Source organism: Pan troglodytes, chromosome 1 (assembly GCF_028858775.2).
Source record: "Pan troglodytes isolate AG18354 chromosome 1, NHGRI_mPanTro3-v2.0_pri, whole genome shotgun sequence".
In the NCBI taxonomy this organism is placed as follows: domain Eukaryota; kingdom Metazoa; phylum Chordata; class Mammalia; order Primates; family Hominidae; genus Pan; species Pan troglodytes.
In genome coordinates, this window is record NC_072398.2 from 213,150,898 (window position 1) to 213,166,486 (window position 15,589).

At 50.0% G+C, this 15,589-nt stretch overlaps 1 long non-coding RNA gene across 2 annotated transcripts; it reads right to left on the minus strand.

Moving 5' to 3' along the window:
• Positions 1-465: 465 nt before the first annotated feature.
• LOC107973884 (uncharacterized) lies at positions 466-14,035 on the minus strand. Of its 2 annotated transcripts, XR_008546813.2 has the most exons (8): positions 13,104-14,020; positions 12,424-12,774; positions 11,041-11,101; positions 9,267-9,367; positions 9,043-9,180; positions 8,537-8,926; positions 3,135-3,241; positions 466-1,048 (listed from the first exon to the last, which is right to left on the minus strand). It is a non-coding gene; the product is annotated as an uncharacterized LOC107973884 (long non-coding RNA). The 2 variants fall into 2 exon arrangements; XR_001716395.4 differs by lacking the exon at positions 466-1,048 and having other exon boundaries at positions 3,122-3,241; positions 13,104-14,035.
• Between the last annotated feature and the right edge of the window lie 1,554 nt (positions 14,036-15,589).

Sequence of the window (15,589 nt, forward strand, 5' to 3'; positions counted from 1 at the left end):
TGACAGACAGCCACATCCCCAAGTGGCTTGGGCAGCTGTGCACAGCATCCGCCACACAAGATCTCAAGTTTGTCTGGGAGTGACATGGAGAATTCCTGTCTCCAGGGAACCCACTCCGGTGGGAAGGTTGCATTTTCCTTCCTTGTTTACACTTTGGAGTTATAAAATTTCACTTTTTCCCTCTCTCCTAAACCCCATGATGCTTATAAACAAACATCCCTGATATACAAAGATAAATGGAAATCATAAGTTCCCAAGCTTCAGAGTCCAAACACAGAAGAGGAAAGAGAGCGGGGGTGGGGAGGAGGCAGATTCGATGAAATCTAGACCGTGCCAGCTCCGTTCTCTGGTCATAATCAATATGTTCTCCAAAGTGCCTTTTAAATTACTGTCGGAGGCAATGTGCCATATTTATGTATATACATGCTTAGAGGTGACACAAGGGAGAAATGCAATTTCTATTATGAAATCATAATGTGCATTTATCTTCAGGAATAACACATTGAAATGTTGGAGTGAGAAAAGTTGAAAAGCAATCTGTCTATAAATAAAGACCGCAGACATCCTGACATTTTACGATGCGGGGAATTTCAGTGAGAACTTCTTTGGACATATCACCCAAGGGATCGTGTTTAAACTCCAAGTTCTTGGAAGACAGCATTTGGAAGTCCACAAGCCTACATGCTGGTATCTAAAGCAAAGGAAATTGATTTTGCTTCCTTGACAGAGAGGAGTATGGAGTTGGGCTGGGGTTAGGGGGTACATGTCAATTCAGGATAAATTTGGTTTCTACTTTGGTGGTAGTATTTTGGGGGGTTTCTCAGAATAAGGAGAATGTAGATTTCTGCAGCCAGGTTGCTGTAGGTACACCTGTTCTTCCTTTTGACAGTGAACAATCAAGTGTGAAAATCCAGGCAAATTCAGAGGAAATCTTTGGTCTCTCAGTGATCACCATCCCTTGACATCTTGCATCACACTGGCCCGTGGACAGGTAGATTGCATTCTTAGCCAGGGGCTGGAGTCCAGAGGTCACTGTGGTCTTGACCTTCTAGATGCAGGACCAAAACAAAGAAGAAGAAAGAGGGTGGGGGTGGGGAGGAAGCAGATTTGGCAGCATCATCGGCAAAGATGACAGGCAAATTTAAATGCTGAGAAGAGGTGGGTTATTGTGGTGGATGGGGGTGTGTCAGGGGAAGGAGGAGGGATGGGAGAGGGATCCTACCATCCGTGTCTCTGACCCAATAAGGCAGGATAGGAGGGCAGCTTGCGCTGGTTCTCCCATCACTCATTCATTTGTTGATTCATTCATCTGCTTATTTGTTCATTCACTCTGCAGCCATTTCGGAGCACCTTCTAAGTGCAGCACAGTGTTGGGGACATGAGACAAATATGACACCTTCCCTGCCCTCAGGAACCTCACAGTACTCTAGACAGACATGTAATTGGCAATTACCAGGAAGAGAGAGATGTAAAAGGTGCCATGGGGCCAGCAAAGGAAGTGGGGGTATGTCTAACTCAGCCTAGGGAATCAGGTGAGGCTTCCTGGAGAACTGTCTGAGAGAATGAGCAGAAAACGACCAGGTGGGAAAATAGCAGAGATTTCAGGCAGAGGAAATGGAGATTCCAGGCATGCATGCAGGAAGGCTCTGAAATACAAATGGGTTTATAGCTAAATGTGAGGGATCCCCAGGCCTGGAGAAATTAGACAATGTTTACCCTCGTGGGGGATGCGTGGGGGCACTGCACCAACCTCTTAATCAACCAAATAACTACATACTACATCCGTGCATCCACATGAGCATCCCTGCATATCACATAGGTCCTCGCATGTATATAGGCATCCTGTCATTTACAGGGCATCAGGATTTGAGCTCACGCCTGTCCAACTGCAGCTCACACAGTGACCCCCACCAAAATGTGCCCAGGTCTGTGCTAAGCTTGAGAGGGACACAGAATCATCAGAGAATCAGTCAGAACAGGTCCTGTATGAGTTGGTCCAGTGCCTTAAAAACAGTATGGGCTGGAGTCAGACCCAGGGGTGAAACCAGCCCTGCCACCCACAGCCGGGTGAGCTAGGGCAAATCTTGGAGCCCATGATTCCCGCCTTTACAGGGAGGCTGGCAAAATGATTCCCTCCCCAGGGGGCTGTCATGGGGGTGAATGAGATCATGTTTGTAAGACATCAAGCAGGTGTCTGGCACAGAGAAAGGGCTCAATCAGGGTAGCTATTATTACCATAATGATTAGGGGTAGTATGATTTTTATTACTACTATTACTAGAGCCGCTGAGGGGGTGGGGGCTCTGGCAGGACTGGGCTGGAAGTCAGAGGCCCCACTTTGCTCTTGACCTCAGTTGCTCCATCTGCAGAGCCTGGGGCCGCATTTGCTGGGTTCTGAGCCCCTGGTTCTGTCATCGGTCTGCCTCTGCCCTTCTCAGACCCCCTGAGGAGCCCAGGGACCCAGCTGGTGGCAATGCTATCCAGGTCTCAGGGGCTTTCTGGTCAGCCTCGCTAACCCCTTGTTCTCTCCACAATGGAGCGACGCTGAAGCCGATTATCTCTGCACCTCCAAGTGTTGGGATGGATGTGCATGCTACATCCGTGCACCCACATGCGCATCCCTGTGTATCACGTAGGTCCTCGCATGTATACAGGCATCCCGTGAGGAGAGGACCCAGCCCCCTAGGCCAGTCCATGCAGCCCTCAGGGCTTCTGCACCTAACCCTCTCCAGGCAGGTCACATGAGCTCTCAACCTCAGCCCAGTCAGCAAAGTTTAACTGGAGCATGGCCTTTGTCACACCCCAGGCCCTGCAGGCACTGGTACTTCATCTTACAGATGAGGAAACTGAGGCCCATAAAGGGAAAGTGACTTGCCCAACACCACCCAACGACTCGAGGCAGGAGAATCCTTCTGTGAGTTAAGACAGAAGATGCTGCTCAGCCAGAGCCCTGCTCCTCTGTGGGCTTGGGAGAGTCGCTGTGCCTCTCTGGGTCTATCTTTACCTGGGAATGGGAGGGGATGGTGGTGGCTCCTGGTTGGATGACAAGAGACCATTTGAGAGGGTCACTGGTGCAGCATCAGGCACACAGTAACCACTCAATAAACAGCACCTGCTCACAGTATGGTTACTCACATTGTTATTTTTATCCCAGTTCCTTAAAGAAATCAGCCCACTGTGAAGATTCTGCATTTGTGGAAGATCTTGCATTTTCAGGGTTGGAAATTGGATTGGAAGTGAGTCTGGGGACAGAAAGAAGGCTGGAATAATACCACCAATAACACTACCACCACCACCAATAATACCACCACCAATAACACCACCACCACCACCAATAATATCACCACCACCACCAATAACACCATCACCACTACCAATAATATCACCACCACCAGCACCACCACCAATAACACCACTACCACCACCAATAACACCATCACCACTACCAATAATATCACCACCACCAGCACCACCACCAATAACACCACTACCACCACCACCAATAACACCACTACCACCACCAATAACACCACCACCAATAACACCACTACCACCACCACCAATAACACCACTACCAATAACACCACCACCAATAACACCACCACTACCAATAACACCACCACCACCACCAATAACACCACCACCACCACCAATAACACCATCACCACTACCAATGATATCACCACCACCACCAATAACACCATCACCACTACCAATAATATCACCACCACCACCAATAACACCACCACCACCACCAATAACACCACCACCACCACCAATAACACCATCACCACTACCAATAACACCATCACCACTACCAATAATATCACCACCACCACCAATAACACCACCACCACCACCAATAACACCACCACCACCACCAATAACACCATCACCACTACCAATAATATCACCACCACCAATAACACCACCACCACCACCAATAACACCACCACCACCACCAATAACACCATCACCACTACCAATGATATCACCACCACCAGCACCACCACCAATAACACCACTACCACCACCACCAATAACACCACTACCACCACCAATAACACCACCACCAATAACACCATCACCACCACCACCAATAACACCACCACCAATAACACCAATAACACCACCAATAACACCACCACCACTACCAATAACACCACCACCACCACCAATAACACAGATGCTACCACCACCAATAACACCACCACCACTACCAATAACACCATCACCACCACCAATAACACAGATGCTACCACCACCAATAATACCACCACCATCACCGCCAATTACACCACCAACACCGACACCATCACCACCACCAATAACACCACCACCACCAATAACACCACCACCACCACCACTACCAATGACACCACTACCACCACCAATAACACCACCACCATCACCACCAATAACACCACCACCACCAATAACACCACCACCATCACCACCAATAACACCACTACCACCAACAATAACACCACCACCACCACCAGCAATAACACCACCAACACCAACACCAATATCACCACCACCATCACCACCAATAACTCCACCATGACTAACACCACTACCACCATCACCACCAATAACATCACCACCACTACCAATAACACCACCACCACCACCAATAACACCACCACCACTACCAATAACACCATCACCACCATCAATAACACAGATGCTACCACCACCAATAATACCACCACCATCACCGCCAATTACACCACCAACACCAACACCATCACCACCACCAATAACACCACCACCACCACCAATAACACCACCACCACCACCACCAATGACACCACTACCACCACCATTAACACCACCACCATCACCACCAATAACACCACCACCACCACCACCAATGACACCACTACCACCACCAATAACACCACCACCATCACCACCATTAACACCACCACCATCACCACCAATAACACCACCACCACCACCAATAACCCCACCACCATCACCACCAATAGCACCACTACCACCAACAATAACACCACCACCACCACCAGCAATAACACCACCAACACCAACACCAACACCAATATCACCACCACCATCACCACCAATAACACCACCACCAACACCAATGACACCACTACCACCACCAATAACACCACCACCATCACCACCATTAACACCACCACCATCACCACCAATAACACCACCACCACCACCAATAACACCACCACCATCACCACCAATAGCACCACTACCACCAACAATAACACCACCACCACCACCAGCAATAACACCACCAACACCAACACCAACACCAATATCACCACCACCATCACCACCAATAACACCACCATGACTAACACCACTACCACCATCACCACCAATAACATCACCACCACCACCAATAACACCACCACCACCACCAATAACACCACTACCACTACCATCAATAACACCACCACCACCACCAATAACACCTGCCACTACTGCCAATAATACCACCACCACCAATAACAACTGCCACCACTGCCAATAATACCACCACCACCAATAACAACTGCCATCACCGCCAGTAACACCACCACCACTACCAGAAAAGGCAGTAGCAAACACTTGTATTACACTCTTATGCTTATTTACAATGTGCCAAGCACTGCTACAAATGCTTTATATTTATGAACTCATTTGGGCCTCCCAGCAGCCCTGTAAGTTCTATGATTCCATGTTACACGTGATAAGACAAAAGCTTCTGGAAGCTCCCCTCCCACCCCATCTCACACAGGGCAGGACCCTCTCCTTTCCACAGCATCCTTTGGCAGGGTTTTGGGGGACAGGGGTTTGAGAGGACATTGCTTTGTGCTTTGTTGCACTTGTTTTGAGTCTGGGCAGGAGGTGAGGAGTGGCAGAGGTGAGCGTAGGGGCAGGGCTGGCACTGTCTCCACTTAGGAGGTCCCTATGTCAGGGGTTCATTTACCGGAGAGGCTCATGCATGCAAACATGCCTTCCTAAGTGCCTGCACTGGGCAGAGAAGAAGATAGCAAAGTGTGGTCCCTTGGCCCTGTCCTGCTGGGAGACGGGAGGGGGACAGATTTGTAAGAAGGTGGGTGGATGTGCTGCAGCAGGGATGGTTCCATACTGAGCCCTCCCTGTAGATGGGGTAGGGCTTTATGAAGGGGTGTGTGGGAGGCAGGAGTCCCTCTTCACTTAAAGGGAGCTTCCTAGGGCTTTGGGCTGGAGACCAAAGGGAGGCTTCCCCAAGCAACTAAGGCTGGGACTGGATGTGGGCAGAGTCCAAGTCCCCCACAGGGCCCCAGAGAGAGCAAGGAGAGGCAGGGGCAGTGTTGTCTTAAATGGGGAAAGGCAGAGCCAGCCTCTGACAGCAGGAGGGACAATAGTCTCCCACACCTGGGGAGAGAGAGCAAAGGAGATTGTCAGTACTGCAGAAAGATGGAGAAGCCAGAGCCTGGCAGACAAAAGCCGAGGGGGGAGCAGAGGGAGAAGGAGAGGTGCTCACGGAAGAGATAAGCCTGGGAATGGAAAGATTGAACAAGGGAAGGAAGGGGGCGAGTTGTCAGGGTTGGGAGACTCGCTGCTGAGCAGGGCTGCCTTGTTCAGGGGCTGAAGATGGCAAAGGTGTTTTATGCCAGCACTAAGTTGGCAACATCTGTCCCCACCCAAAAACATCCCCCTGTCCCCTGGGCCTGGGTGCCTCACTGCATCCTGATTCTAAGTGTCCCACCCTGGGTTTCCATAGGTCTCACTTACAGACCCCCTAGCTCACGCCAGACCCTCAGGCCCTGTCCATCTCTTAGCTCATTTCCTCCTCCCCAGGTGAGGTAAGAGTGAACATCCCCAATGTATAGATGACAAACAGAGGCTGTAGGATGTGCAGGCCCCCACCTAAGACCCCATAGCCACGCCTACCCCTCAAGCCTTGGCAATTCCTTAGCATGGGGGTCTGGCTGCCCCTATCTCTCCTCAGGCTCACAAGAGCAGCAATGTGGGGTCACAAAGCAGGTAGCAGGCCTGAACTCTGGATGAGAGTTCCTGCTCTCCTTGACCTCAGTTTCTACATCTATACAATAGGATTCCTAGCCTGGAAACTTAGAGACTGTTAAGAGGTGCCATCAAGGGGGTGGGCATGAATATAAGTCTCACAGAAGCTACTTCAGTGCTGTCATCACCATCACCGTCACCACCAACACTACCACCATCACCATCACCACCAGCACTATCACCGTCACCATCACCATCACCACCAGTACTAGCAGAAATGCCATCACCACCAACATCATCACTATCACCAGCAGCAACATCACCAGCACATGCACCAGCAGTATCACCATCAACACCACGGCATCACCATCACCATCATCATCACCATTACCATCACCGTCATCATCACTATCACCAACATCACTGCCACAAGCACCATCACCATCACCATCAGTGTCAGCAGCAGTGCCATCACCACCAACATCATCACTATCACCAGCATCACCATCACCAGCACACGCACCAGCAGTATCACCATCAACACCACGGCATCACCATAACCACCAGTACCATCACCATCACCAGCATCACCACCAGCAGCACAATCACCATCGCCATGATCAGTATCACCACCACCATCACCATCACCATAACCACCAGTACCATCACCATCACCAGCATCACCACCAGCAGCACCATTACCATTACCACCATCACCATCATCAGTATCACCACCACCATCACCATCACCATCACCAGCATAACAAACACTAACACCATCACTATCACCATCACCACCAGCACCATCACCATCAGTGTCACCAGCATCACCACCACCAGCACTATCACCATCACTATCACCAGCATCACTACCACCAGCACCAGCACCATCACTATCACCAGCATCACAACCAGCACCATTATCATCACTACCACCAGCACCAGCACCACCACCACCAGCACCATCACCAACATCACCACCACTAGCACCATCACCACCACCACCAGCACCATCACCATCACTATCACCAGCATCACCACCATCACCACCACCACACTACCAGCACCATCACCATCACCAGCATCATCACCACCATCACCATCACCACCATCACCAGCATCACCACCACCATCAGCAGCATCATCGCCATCACCATCACTATCACTAGCATCACCATCATCAGCACCATCACTATCACCACCAGCCCAGCAACATCACCATTACCATCACCATCACCACCACCATCACTATTACCAGCATCACCATCACTATCAGCAGCACCAGGATTATCGTTACCATCACCATCACCATCACCACCATTACCATCACCAGCATCACCATCATCACCATCATTATCAATATCAGCAGCAGCATCACTATCACCATCACCATCACCATTATTATCACCATCAGCACCAGCATCACCAACACCATCACCATCACCATCTCCATCACCAGCAGCAGCAGCAGCAGCTCTATTCTTCATTTCCATTTTCCACTCCCAGCCACCCCCAGCCACTCTCCTGGCTTGGGCCACCAGGCTCCCTGAGCTTGGTACCTTTTGGGTGGTGTCTGCTGGGGCTGAAGCCCCACTTCCCTTTGCAGTCATAGGAACTTGGGCTCCTTTTCCTTGTTTCCTAGAGGTCATTACTGTATTTATCACAGAGGTTTTTTTCTTTACTCTCTTTTTTTTATGAGGATTACTTTACAACCAGAGATTTTGCTTTTTGCAGCACCAGATGTGGCACCAGCCAGGCCTGCTGTTTATGAGGGCTTTCGGGAAGGTTTATGAGGCTGCAGTTTGGGCCCTTCCTTCTGGATCCCACCAGTCCAGGGCTGGGGGAGGTGGGGGCAGATGAAGCTGGAAAAGCTGTTTGTTTGTGGGTTTCCTCTTCCTCTTCTTGAGATCTTAGGCTGTTCCTGGGGCAGGGGATCCCTCATAACTTGTCTGGGAAGAGATAAAGAGACATGTGGGTTCCCAATTCACGTGGTCTCATGCATTTCCCTTCTACCCCTGGGACTGAGTTTTTGCATGTATAAAATAGGAGTGTTTGAAGTAATTACTGTGCAGGGTTGTTGTGAGGAGACATGCTCAGCACAGTCAGCAGACAGAATAGGTAGGAACCTCTCCACTCTTTCTCACGCCCTAGGAAAGGCAGGTGGGCCGCCAGCCGCACTTTGCACCTAGAACTTTCTGGGATCCTGTAGCAATAACAAACAACATCTTCTCAATGTCTACATCAGAACCAGGTACTATGCTAAGCCCGAAAGCCCTTCATTGTACTTACTCTGCATAATAACCTCAGGAGGTGGGTGTTGTCATCGTCTGCATTTTACGGATGACAAAACTGAGGCTGAGAGGTTCTATCGCTTACCGAAGGCCACCCAGCTAGTAAGAGGTGGGGCAGAGATTAGCATCTGGATAGTTTGACTCTAGATACTATATTCTTGGATTTGAACCCTGATCTAGGAACTGTGAGAGGAGACAGGAAGAAGAGTCAGGGAGCCCAGTGGAAGAGGTTCATCCCAGTTTAGTGCAGGGAGCTCCTGGTCCCCAGAAAGACACCCAGTTTCTACCCTCGAGAGCGCCTTTCTAGACAGAAGAGGGACTGATTGATGCCCAAGGCCCTGGAGATTTAGATCTAGGGCCAGACCTTATAGGATGACTCTGCCTTGGGGAGGACACCCCAGCCATGCTTATGAATGTTTGTTTTCCCTTTTGACCTAAGACAGCCTACCAGAATGGGGCTTGTGCAAAGGCAGGCACACTTCTGTTCAGACACTAGGAAGAATTTCCAAATAAGCCAAGCAGCAGAAGAAACTCAAAATAAAGATGCTTCAAAATGTCCTCCTCTGGGAATTTTCTAAGGGAAGGGCTGATTTCCAGGGTGCCCACATGGAGGCAGGGGTCTGAAACAGATGCCCCCAGAGCCCTTTCTGCCTGGGCCATGGACAGAAGCCCCCACTATTAAGCAAGTGTGAGACAGCCACATGCCAGGCCTCTAGGCCCTCCTTTGCTGCATGGCCTCTGCCTTCCCCACCCTCCCCGTGGCCCCTGGCTCCCTCCTAGCCTCCTGGGCCCTGGAACAGCTATTTAACAGGCGGTGATGCAGCGCTGATGGCACACGGTCTTGTCTGCCAGCAGGAAGGCTCTGGGAGCGGGATGTAGCAATGCGGCTTGTGGATCCTGCTAAGAGATATTTAATAAATATGCAAATCGCTGCCTCTACCTCCTCAGGCAGGTAAGGAGTGGGGAGAGGCTGGAGTCAAGTATTAAATCTCTGCACAATGTGGAGTGCTCAGCACACAGGCAGGGACTGGAGCTGAACTTCCTGGGAAGCTTCCATCTGGCATCCTAGAGCTCCTGCTTAAGAGGATGGAAGAGAGTGGGAGAGGAAGGAGGACTTAAAAGTAGGATATGGAAAAGAGGAGTACAAAGGAACTGTTTTACTTAGGAGTCTGAGCATAACATTGGAAGGTGAAAAGACACTTTGTGTCTTTATGCAACCATTACCACACCAGCCAACCACTCTATTATACCACATGGATCTACCCATCCAGATCCTCACCACCCACCCAATATACACTTAACTCACCATCCAAACCATCAACCTACCCACTCAACCTTGCACCCACCCATCCAATCATCTTTGGCCTGCTCACTCTCTCACATCCAAACACGCAGCCATCAAACCCTTGTTCCATCCATCCATCTGTCTATCTTCCAATTCATCCATAAATCCATCTATCTGTCTATCCACTTAACTACTAAATCACCACTCAACCAAATGCCTATCCAATCATCTGCCTGCCTTCTTACTTTTTCATCAACTATTTATCCATCTATCCATCTATCCATCCATCCATCCATCCATCCATCCATCCATCCATCTATTCATTCATGTTCTATTTCCTCTATGCAAAACCCTGTTCTAGGCACTGAAAATGCAAAAACAATTGGGCAAGACCCTTTCCTTTGAGGAGTCTTCAGCAAATTCAAGGGGATCAAGTGCACAAGGTGGAAAGTGCTTCTGCTATCCATGGCTTAGGGGAAGGTCTCACCTAAGATGTTCTTCCTCCTGGGAAAATCAAGAAACTATTCCTGGACAAGGTAGCATTTCAACTGGAATGACAAAGATTGGTTAGTCTCCTGCTCCCAGCCCCAAATTAGCTCAGTTTATAGCACATATATTTCTGGAGCTCTGGGATAGAGAGATAGATGAGCCGGTCATGATCTCTGCCCCCAAGATGTTACGGTCTAGTAGGGGAGAGAGATGTAGAAAGAATAAGTAATGCAATCACAGAGGACTGCAAGGCCCTGGGGCAGCAAGTGGAGGGTGTGGTTAACCTTGGTGTCTGCAGGTGGCAACCAGGAAGGTGCCAGTTAAGCCTTAGCCCATGTGGCACAGACACACCTCACCTGGAATTTAGGGCATGGCTTGCAGATGTCTGCTTTTACATTCTGGAACCCAGGCCTGGCCAAATCTCGGGTTGAGCAGAAACTGCTGAACTGTAAAGGAGGGGTCGTCTGCTCCTGTCGGCATGACCTGCCATGCTTTTGCCTGTGTATTAACTTTGCAAGTCAGCAAATGACCCACTGAAGGTCTTAGTGGAAGGAGCACTGGTTTTAGAGTCTGGCAGACTTTCCCTCCAATTCAGGCTCTGCTCTTTACTGAGAGTGAGACTTGGGAATCTCCACCTCCTCCTCTTCTAAATGTGGGGAACGATGCCTTCATCAAGAGGAGTGGGGCTGTGTGATGAAATGGCCCACGTGAGGAAGGCACTTAGTGAGTGCTCTCGGGCATGTGGCAGGCTCCCGGGCCGGCCAGTGCTAGCGGGTGGCTGGGCTCCCGGAGGCCTGGGGCTGGGCTGTGTGCTGTTCTGTACACAGGTCTGCACCATCCTTCCCTCTCCTCTGCCTGCCTCCACTTGGGTCAGTAGCTCGCTCCTGGGGGAGTCTCAGGGGACCTCATGCATTCACTCTTTGAGTCATTAATTCACATATGAATTGCCAGGACAGTTCTCTCTGCCAGTGACCAGCAGGGCATCTATTTCCAACCTCTCTAACCAATTATATAAAGCACTGAAATTTTCTTAAAGTACCCTCCCTCCCTGAAGTCTTCATCTCCTTCCTCCCCCCTACTTTGCAAGCTGAAATGGAATTATATATATTTTTTGCCATCATCTGCTGTAGACTATGGCTCCCAAAGAATCATGGGTAATTTCACATGCAAATGTCCTATGCAAATCCAGCTGCTGGTTAAAATTAGGAGGAAGCCCAAGGCAGATGCAGTTGCAGGCTGTAACTGGAATCTCCACCGAGCCTTGATTTAAAATGCAAGTGACGCTGCAGGCTTTCAACACGGAGCTACAAGCTTAGTCCCAGGTCCCAAGGTTCTGTTGCTCCGTGCATGGGGTTTTGTAAAGCAAGTGTGGGTCACTTACCTGGCAGACTGGGAGCGGTTTTTCAGGCTTGTATTCCAACCCAGTGGTTCTCAACCAGGGTTGATTTTTGTCCCCCAGGGGACATTTGGCGATGTCTGAAGACATTTTGGGTGTCAGAACTTGGTAGGTGCAACTGGCATCTGGTAGGTGGAGACCAGGGAAACTGCTAAACATCCTACAATGCACAGGCCAGCCCCAACTACAAAGACTTAGCGGGCCCAAAATGGAGATAGTGCAGAGGCCGAGAAACCTTCTTCAAACCTATGCTAACCCATGCCCTGGAAGTTTGCTGGGATCCACGAGAGGAAGGGAAGGTGGAATCTTCGTTCGTTAATCAGTCATTACATTCACCTTGAAAAGAGAGTTGGATTAGTCCGAGTCCAACACAACGTTCAACTCACCATCCATTAACATCCTGATCTCACAAAGCCTCACTCTTGCTTTGCTTTGTTCGATTTTTCTCCTTCTCCCTGATGCTATTGCCTGGCCCCTCCTGACTGCCCCCTCTGCAGCTCCACTCTAAAATCTCTAATATATGTCCTCAGATATGGATGGTGCCTATAAAATATATGGTGTTGTTTATCGTGCGAATGTGTTTTAATTTACATAAATTGTATTGGGCTATAGATCTCATTCTGTTGCTTAAGTTTTTCACTTAACACCATGTTTTTAATATCTACCTGAGTTGCTGTGCATATATCTCATTCGATGCTTCTGACTGCTGCGGAGTTTCTCGAGAGATGTCCGCTGTTCCAGGGGTGGACGCTAGATTGCCTCCGATGCCCCACCATGTGGGTGACCCACTGGGACCACGTGAGTGTTTCCCCGGAGTCTCCCCAGGAGTGGGATGGTGGGGTCAGAAGGCGTGCAGTACTTCATTTCCCTGAATACTGACAGGTTTCTTCGAGGACACTGGTACTCAGCACATGGCATTATCCAAATTTCTCATTTTTTTTCCAACCTGATTGGTATGACATTGTTGTTTCCATTTGGGAAAGGAAGATGGAATTTTAAAAAGCATTTTCTAGGACCTAAGAATGAGAAGTCATCTTAAGAGTGAGCTAGTCCTGGGGACCTAAGGCTCCACCTACTTACGGATGAAGCAGCTGAAGGCCAGAGAGCTCTAGGTGCACAAACTTAGGAAGCCATTCATTCTTCAAATGGTAAATAATTACCCAGAGTCTTCTCTGAGTCAGGGCCCCTGCATTCAGGACAGGGTGGTAAACAATAGAGACATGTTGCCATCCCTTGAGGAGCTTATGCATGAGTGGGGAGAGAGCAAACCATTGCAGAAACAACTCATTAAATGCCACTGTGATTAGTGCTACAGAGATGCACAAGATGCTGCATTGGAGTGGGGAGGATGGGGTGTGGTGGTGGATGTCAGAGAGAGTTTCCCCAAGGAAGGGACATTTAGGCTGTGACGTAAGGGACGACAAGAATTCCCCGGGTGATGGGGGAGCGAGTTGTCAGGCTTCTCAGAGCCTTGGTCTCCTATGTATTGATGAGATAACATACATGGGCCATGTAGCTAATGTGAGATAAACATAGTGGCTGGGCACTGTGTTAGGAGCTGAGAGATGAAGCTGATGAGATCAGGAGGCCAGCCCTCAACAAGTGATGAGCTCACAAACAGGGGTTCCATTGCTGGAAGCCATGTACAAAGGTGAGGACACTAGGGAGCTGAGAAGCTGCAGGGATGGGTGGTACAGATGGGTGGGGTGGAATTGGGGAGAGGGGTGATGGGGATAGATGGGACAGTGCAGGTTAAGTGGAAGTGAAGTGGGGTCAGATGCCTCTTTCTGAGGGACCCAAGGCAGTCAGAGAATTCAGACTAGATGCGGGGACCAAGCTTTGAAAGCAACACAGTAAGCATTGAAAGTAGGGAAGGCTCCTCTGCGAGACCCCTTGGCACAAGTCTGGGGGTGGGTAAGAGGTGCCAGATTTGGTGACTGCAGAATTGAGAGTGAAGAGGACTTCTGCGTCAGAGCTTCCTGTGCTTATGTAGGTCCTCCTTCCCCTATTTCACTGGGGACTTCCCTGTGAAACAAGAGCTGGAGCTTTCTCCTCAGCCTGGGAGCTCTCAGTACCTAGGAGGTCAGGGGCTCTATCCTCCACCACCTCATCAGGCCATCAGGTCCTAATGTCTGGGTTCTCCCTGCAGCCCTGTGCTCATCAACCTGGGAGTTCCCTTTAGGTGGCACCTTCCTTCCCTGGGTTTGCAAAGAGCTGGGCGTCTGCTGCTGTGCCAGGAGGGCATCACTGCCCCAGTGATTCTGCTGAGTATCTGGTGGGCGGTGTCCTTATCCAGGCAGCTTTGTAGCAGCTTTGAAGGGGCTGACAGAGGTTACTGTTCTGTACCCTCCTCTTTACCCTGCCTGCCACAATTTATAAACGTGCCTCTTTTCTGGAACTACACTGACCCCAGAACCTCAGCAATTCCCCATCTTAATCTTTTTCCTGGGCACGAAGATGCCCTCTGAGGCCTTGGGGCACGTGAAACATCCTTTTCCCCTCCCTGTTTTGAGAGGGAATCCCTGATGGGCCAGGCGCGGTGGTTCACGCCTGTAATCCCAGCACTTTGGGAGGCCGAGGCAGATGGATCACGAGGTCAGGAGATCAAGACCATCCTGGCTAACATGGTGAACGCAGTTTCTACTAAAAATATAAAAAAAAAATTAGCAGGGCGTGGTGGCGGGCGCCTGTAGTCCCAGCTACTCAGGAGGCTGAGGCAGGAGAATGGCGTGAACCCAGGAGGCAAAGGTTGCAGTGAGCCGAGATCGCGCCACTGCACTCCAGCCTGGGTGACAGAGCGAGACTCTGTCTAAAAAAAAAAAAAAAAAAAAAAAAAATAGAGGGAACCTCTGATGGCCCAGCCTCTGAGAGAGCAGACCTCATTTTGGATAGCCCAGGAGCAGCAGCCCTGAGGGGCTTCATCCCTCCTCCCCGACCTGATCCGATTTTCTCCTTCAGGCTTAGATGAACAGGGTGGGACCCCCTGCCTCTGAGACCCATAGGCGTCTCCGTCCCCTCCCACCCCCGCAGGGGCCCCTGCCTCCGCCTGCACAGGGTACTGTCTTCCCAGCTCTGGTCTGCGCTCTGTCTGCATACTTATCAGTCCAGCAGCCTGAGGCCATTAGACTTCAAAGACTATATAAAATGTGTT